Here is a 7,042-nt window from a genome sequence, read left to right on the forward strand (position 1 = left end):
GGAGAATGGATTTCAGCTGTGAGGTAAATAAAAGAGACAGAAAGTTTGATGGAATTCCACTACGGAGATGATAAATGGCAATTTGAATAAGAGGAATCAGAGCAGAGGAGAGAAGACACTTTAGAGGTAAAGGAACAGAACTTGGTGATAGCACAGCTTTGAGAGCAGGAGAAAGGGAATCTAAGACGTGCCTAGTAGGGGTGTGTGTGTGTGTGTGTTTTAGGAGGGACTGGGAGCAGCTGGGTGGATGGTACTGCTCTTTCTTTTTTTGTTTTTCTTTTCTTTGCTGTTTCTTGAAATAGAAACAGAAGAGGAGGCGAAGGAGAAGCCCTGAACGTGCAAAGTTTTAGATGCCTGTGTATCATCTGAGCAAACGTCACAAATTTGCAGCATGAAATATAAGTCACAAGCATGGGAGAGGGATCTGATCGACCTGGCCATGTGCATTTGGGACTTGCAGTGGACATTAACTCTATATAAGTGTTTAGAAGGTAGCCTGGTGCACAGTGAGCGTGCACCTGTGATAGTGACCTGTCACTAATGGTCACGGGAGCAGAGGAGACAGGCATTGATGAAACCAATACAAATGTACAACTGTGCTGAGCAGATGCAGAGAAATACGTGTTGTCAGGAAGCCTGTAACAAGGGAATCTGACACAATGAGGAGAGTCAGGGAAGGCTTCTCTGAGGAAGTGGTACCTGACCAGAGGCCTGAAGGATGAACAGAAGGTATTAGGCAGCAAGGGGAAGAAGGAACATTCTAGGCGGAGAGAATAGCAGGTGCAAAGCTCTGCGGAGAAGGGATTTCAGGAAGGGACTACAAGAAGTTAATTAACTCTTATTACAGCTGAGGAAGACCTAGGGAGCCTGTGACTCAGGAAAGGACTGTCACCTTTCTGGGAGAACAGACTAAACAATTTACAAGGTTCTCTTTTTATATGGTCTCAAATTTCAGAGTTCTGTTTTCCTCTTTTTTTTTTTAATTTGCAAGATGATACTGGGTGGTGCTCCACATGTTGAAAGAAACTTCTCTAGTAATAAATTGTAGAAATGATCCCTGATAATATAGTCTTTGTGACCCTTTCAACTTCTCATTTTTATAAAAAGAATTCTATAGAAAATTTACAAGAATAGAATAAAGAACTCCCATAAGTCTCCAGTAGGATTTGTCATTTGTTGAAATTTTGCCAATTTGTTTTCTCTATCATCTACCTATTAGTCAATACATTGTATATACACACATGATATCTATATCTAATTATAGTACATATTATTATTGCTGAGTCATTTAAGAGTATATTACAGACAGCACAATCTTCATCCTTAAATACTCCAACGTGCGTTTCCTAAGAATGAGGGTATTCTCTTATATGACTATGGTACAGTGATGAACTTCAAAACTGGGTCTGTATTCTAGGGTTCTATGATCTCTTTAAATATCAAGGGTCATCAACATCAAATCTATACTGAGCATCTGCTGTACGCAAGATGCCATCCTCTGAACTGAGTGTTCAGACTGTTATGAGAAGCAAATCAATAGGCAGATATATACATTGAAATTTGGAAAGAGTGATAGCAGATGCAAGCAGGAATGCCAGGGGAATGTGGAGGAAGAAAATCTGGGCAGAGACATCTAGCTGTCTATCCCATCTATCCCATTTTCCTCTTCCTTCTCACTGACTGGGCCTTAGGGTTTCCAATGTACCCAACCCAAAAACTAGATTCTTCAATTTCTCTTTCGAGACATTGAAGATGGATAAGCAAAAGTCATTGGTCAGAACTGCTGGGGTCTAGCCACCTGGGAGGCACACACTTTGATTTTTGATACTTCTTCCTTCCTGCTGCTAGGAATATCATTGTGATAGCTGGAGCTGCAGCAGCCATCTTGCAGCCACAAGGTTGCATTAAAGCTAGAAACAAATGTTAAGAATGGTAGAGCATAAAGCCACAACAATCCCGGATTGCTGGTGATAAACTAGAGCTACCATATAACAAACTTGAACTGTCAACTCCAAGCTCTTTAAGAGGAAGGAATTAAAACTATCTCATTTAAGCCATTAATTGGGTTATTTGTTACATATAGCTGAATTCAATCCTAACAAATTACCCGATACACTCTTGGAAATCCCAGGGACAATTCTTTGCAGATTATGAAGGATAAGTAAGAAAGAATTGGCTAGAAGGGTAGGAGGAGGCTCCAGAGTATAAATTTTAGTTTAAGAGTGGCAGGTGCAACTGAACAAATTTGAGGAGAGTCTCAGTATTGAATTTTAGTTTGGGGAAGCAATTCAGTTTTAGATAGCTACACTTTAAGGAGGTGAAAGAATAAAGTCAGGAAAATTAGTAAGAGAATCAATGTGAGAATCTCTGCAAGGAATGGTAGCATCCTGAAATAAGGCTGCACATCAGTGCTCAAAGAAAAAAAAAACAAATGGCTCTCCTGTCAGCACAACTTGGGGTCCCCTCTGGGCTTTGCTACTTATTAGCTATATGACCCTGAGCAAATGACTTCTCAATGCCTCGGTCCTCTCCTATTTCTATGAGATTGTTCAGATAATTCAATGAGGACATGCATGCATGGTGCTTAGAGCAGTACCTGGCACCGGTAAATTGTTGCTGAGTCCACGGGAGTGAAAGATGGATTCTAAGCAATAATCTAGAATAAGATGGACTCAACCTAATGCTGAGACCAGTTGGATGGTAGGAGAGGTGAGTGAGTGAAAGGAATTTAAAATGTCTCCCAGACTTCTATGGAAGAACCAATTTGGGGAGAAAGACAATGATTCTAGTTTCACATCTGCAGAGCTGGTGGTCTCTCTGGCCGTCCAGCTGGAGATGACCTGTGTTCCCCTGAATGGGCAGTTATATAGCCAGGCAAGGATCTGAGCTGGAGGCAGACTGGTGCAGATGGAGATGGGGGTCGAGATGGATGAGACCACAGCCTGCAGGTGAGTGGGTAGAATGAAAAGAGAAGAAGGTCAAGAGGGAGCCATGTGGCTAGTGCTGGTGGACAATGGAGTCATCAAGGAAACTGAAGCGGACCGGGTTTGAGGTCATAGGAAAAGCAGAAGGAGTGCCCCAGAAGACTAAAGGGAGAGAACACTTGCAGAAAGAAGTATCAATAGGCTTAAATGCAGCTGCATGTTCTAAGTTACTTCAGTCATATCCGACTTTATGCAACCCTATGGACTATAGTCTGCCAGGCTCCTCAGTCCATGGAATTCTCCAGGCTAGAATATTGGAGTGGGTTGCCATTTCCTTCTCCAGGGAATCTTCCTGACCCAGGGATCGAACCCGCCTCTCTTACATCTCCTGCATTGGCAGGCGGGTCCTTTACCACTAGTGCCGCCTGAGATGGGCAGCAGAGCCATCAAATAAAATCTGAGAAGTGGGCTTGGGGTTGAGCAGCAAAGAGGTCACTGGGGCCCCAGGGTTAACTGAGGGCCACCAGGGAGTCAGAACTCGGGGTTCTGATCGGGCTGGCAGGCAGAGTGTGGATAGTAGAGCGGGAAACGAGAATTAAGGATCAGGAGACCGATTGTGTGAAGAGAGTTATGTGGTCAGTAGTGGGAACTAATAGAAGATGTAAGGAAAGTAAGGTGCTAGAAGGAGCCTTAGGAAAATGAGAGGTGCGGGCTCGATGTCACTGAGAGGATCCAAGGCTGGGGCAGGGTCTTTGCCGCACGCCCCCCGAGCGTGGAAAACGGCCCACTGTGTGGCTGGGAAGCCGAGTGCCCGGCAGGGCTAGGCTGGGAGATGGCGCAGAGAATCTCCAGTCTGAGCAGCGGTCAGAGGAGGGCAGAGAGAGCGGGAAGGGGACGGAGGAGAAGGCGGACACTAGTGACCCGAACTCCCCCTGTGGGAGGACCGGAGCCGCCGGCGCTTTGACAAGCATCTTCAGGGAGCAACAGAGACTCAACGACTAGCCGGGCCTGGTACTCCCAGCTGAGCCCGCGGCGGCACCCTCATCACCAAGTTCCACCGTGTGAGGGTCAAGACATCGGAGCCGCCAGAGCAGACGCGGGGATGCGGCCCGAGACGGAGGACTGACTGTACGATGTTGAAGGCAGATGCGTTAGAGGCGCGGAGCGCGAGCAGCGGAGTCGGACACCCGGGAGGGAAGCGGCCCGCGGTCCCCGCTCCATCCCTCCCGGATCCCTGGGCCCCAGGTTCCCGGCGGGGAAGCAGCTCCAGGACGCCCAGGGCCTGCAAGCAAGCCGGAAGGGGGCAGCAGCGCCCCGCGAAAGCCGCTCTCCGGGGCCTGCGGGCGCGGGAGGCGAATGGCTGCTCCCCACAGGTGGGTGGGGGCTCCGCGGACCAGGCCGGGCCCCCCTCAGCCCCCTAGCCGGCCTGCTGCGACTGCTGCGCCCCTCAACCCCGACCACGGGCCCGGGCATTCCCTTTTGGGCCTCTGCCCTCTGGGGGCAACCTCCAGAAGCTGTACTCCTGAATCTGCACAGAGCGCTCAGTAGCTAGGGTCACTAGTGTCCTTCTCCTCTGCCTCCCTCCCTGCTCTTCTCTGCCCAGGAAGCTCCGACTGGGGAGCCTCCACACCATCTCCTAACCTCCCTGCCACCCTCACTGGGCTCTCAGGGCGCTCTGGCTTTCCGGCCTCACGGTGGAGGCGTGTGCAAAGACCCTGGCCCAGCCTTGGGTCCTCTCACAGTTGTCAGATGAGATGGTTAGATGGCATCACTGACTCAGTGGACATGAGTTTGAGCAAGCTCGGGGGGATGGTGAAGGACTGGGAAGCCTGGCATGCTGCAGTCCATGGGGTGGCAAAGAGTCAGACACAACTGAGGGACTGAACAACCACCACCGTTATCAAGCCGGCATTTCTCATCTTTCTAAGGCTCTTTCCTGCATCTTACTTTCTTTCTGTTTTCTTCTTATTCGCTCCCACTAGTGCATAACTCCCTCCTCCCCTCATCTCGGACCAGCCCTACTCCTAATTCTCACCTTACAGAGCAGAGACCCCCACCTCTTGCTTGGGCCCCTCTCCAGAAGGCAACTCCCTCCCCCCCATTATGTGTGAGGAGCCAGGGGTGGCCTGCGGCTCTGCTAGGAAGGCCCCAGGGGAGGCCAGCATGTAAGAGCAGCCTCGAGGCAGCCTTGCAGGCTGACTGTCTGCTCCGCAGGCCTGGGAGCCCAGCCTAGCCCTGATGTCCTGAGACTCAAGAGTAGCGGGTTGCACAAATATAACTCACACCACATATCCAGTGTGAAGGGAAAACAGAGTAGCATTACTTTGCTTAGAACTAATCTGGTCTTTTTCCTCTGAGCCACACCCACTAGTTAGTGGGCTGGGGAGGATAAACTAAATGTCAACCCAGTTAGACTTTGAACTGATACTTCAAACCCTGTGGATAATGTTTGGTCTTGACGAAAAACACTCTGTGTCTCCAGGAGCCCCTGCTCCTCCTGTCTGCCCACAACTAGAGGCCCAGGCATATGGAGCGAGGGGCTTTCTCCCCTTTCCGTGGCACCAGGGGCAGTGAGTTCCTGGTCTCATGAAGGCCATGGATGTGTGCCGTCCATTAGTCTTTGGGGAGACATTCTTTTTTTCCTTACTGAGTCATATTCGACCTCAGGCCCCCAGTACCCCATTCTTCCAGGGGAGGAAATGCTCCCGGTGAAGTTAGTGTCTTGGTCTCAATTGAACTGCAGCGTCATGGGCTTGCCACTCTGTTAGCTGGGAGGTCCCTTTGTCTCCAAACTGCAGGCCCCCTCAGTGGGCTCACTGGCTTCCAACTCAGCATCTGACCCCTGTGAGCCTGAGGGTAGCCCAGGGAAGCTGAATATCAGGCCTGGCCCAGGCTTTCCAACCAGAGTTCCTTTTCTGTGACTGTGCCCTGCATTCTAAAGGGGCAGCACAGGCAGTGACTTCCTCCCAGAGTCCCCAGGGTGACCCTAACTTCTCCAACACCCTCCTTCTGCAGACCCAGAGGTGGGGATGGGCAGGGCAGTTCTGCCGATGCCCGGCTATTCTTGGTCTGTTTACTTCCTCCTATTTTTTTAAGATACTCAGGTAGAGAGAAAGGGTGGGCTTTTCCAATACTTCTGTTTCCTCCTTTCTGACTGCCATGAGGCCTAAATGACTGGCGTTGGCCTCTTACTGTGTATGTAAGAGAACTCCAAGCTTCAGGCTTCCTCTCTTTTTTTTTTTCCCTCCAATTATGCATATATTCATTCTTTTTCAGATTATTTTCCCATATAAGTTATCACAGAATATTGGGTAGAGTTCCCTGTGCTATACAGTAGGTCCTTGTTGGTTATCTATCTTATATATAGTAGACTTTCTCTTAATGTACTAAGAGAGGTGGGAAAAGAATCTGGAAAATCCCTACTTGAAATAAAGGTCTGGCTCCTAAGACTGGAATTTCTGCATAATCCTATCTTGAATGACCAAAGCTGAACAGTAGCTGGGTCTCTCTCTGGAATTCCTTCTGTAATCAGTAAGAATCTGCACACAGACTTTCCTCCACACCCCTGCCTCCTCTGCCCCTCCTCCTGCTCCTCCCCCCCGCCCTCCTCCACACATACACACAGTCATCCCTTCTCCTACAGGCAGATGGATATCTAGGGTGAATCTGGGAGAGTGGGAAACAGAAGAGAAAAGCATATTACTGGATTAAAATGACATCCCTCTTCCCCTCTCTTGTAGCCTAAAGAACTCTGTTTTCATTGGGTCCCAATCACTTGGCTTTCCTTTTGCTCTTCAGTTCAGTCGCTCAGTTGTGTCCAACTTTTTGTGACCCTGTGGACTGCAGTACACCAGGCTTCCCTGTCCATCACCAACTCCTGGAGCTTGCTCAAACCCATGTCTGTCGAGTCAGTGATGCCATCCAACCATCTCATCCTCTGTTGTTCCCTTCTCCTCCTGCCTTCAATCTTTCCCAGCATCAGGGTCATTTGCTCTTACTGTCCTGTTAAACCCCTAGGTCTCTGTCCTTTCTGCTCACTTCCCCAAAAGGGGCTGTCAGCAGCAGCTCTCCTCCGGGACACCAGGTAGAGATGCTTTAGTTTCCTATCTGTTCTCATC

The 7,042-nt window shown here is 49.1% G+C and overlaps 1 pseudogene; it reads right to left on the reverse strand.

The window, feature by feature from the left end:
- Positions 1-996: 996 nt before the first annotated feature.
- LOC129658228 (uncharacterized) lies at positions 997-1,073 on the reverse strand (annotated as a pseudogene).
- Positions 1,074-7,042: the final 5,969 nt, after the last annotated feature.

This window comes from Bubalus kerabau, chromosome 7 (genome assembly GCF_029407905.1).
Source record: "Bubalus kerabau isolate K-KA32 ecotype Philippines breed swamp buffalo chromosome 7, PCC_UOA_SB_1v2, whole genome shotgun sequence".
Classification (NCBI taxonomy): domain Eukaryota; kingdom Metazoa; phylum Chordata; class Mammalia; order Artiodactyla; family Bovidae; genus Bubalus; species Bubalus kerabau.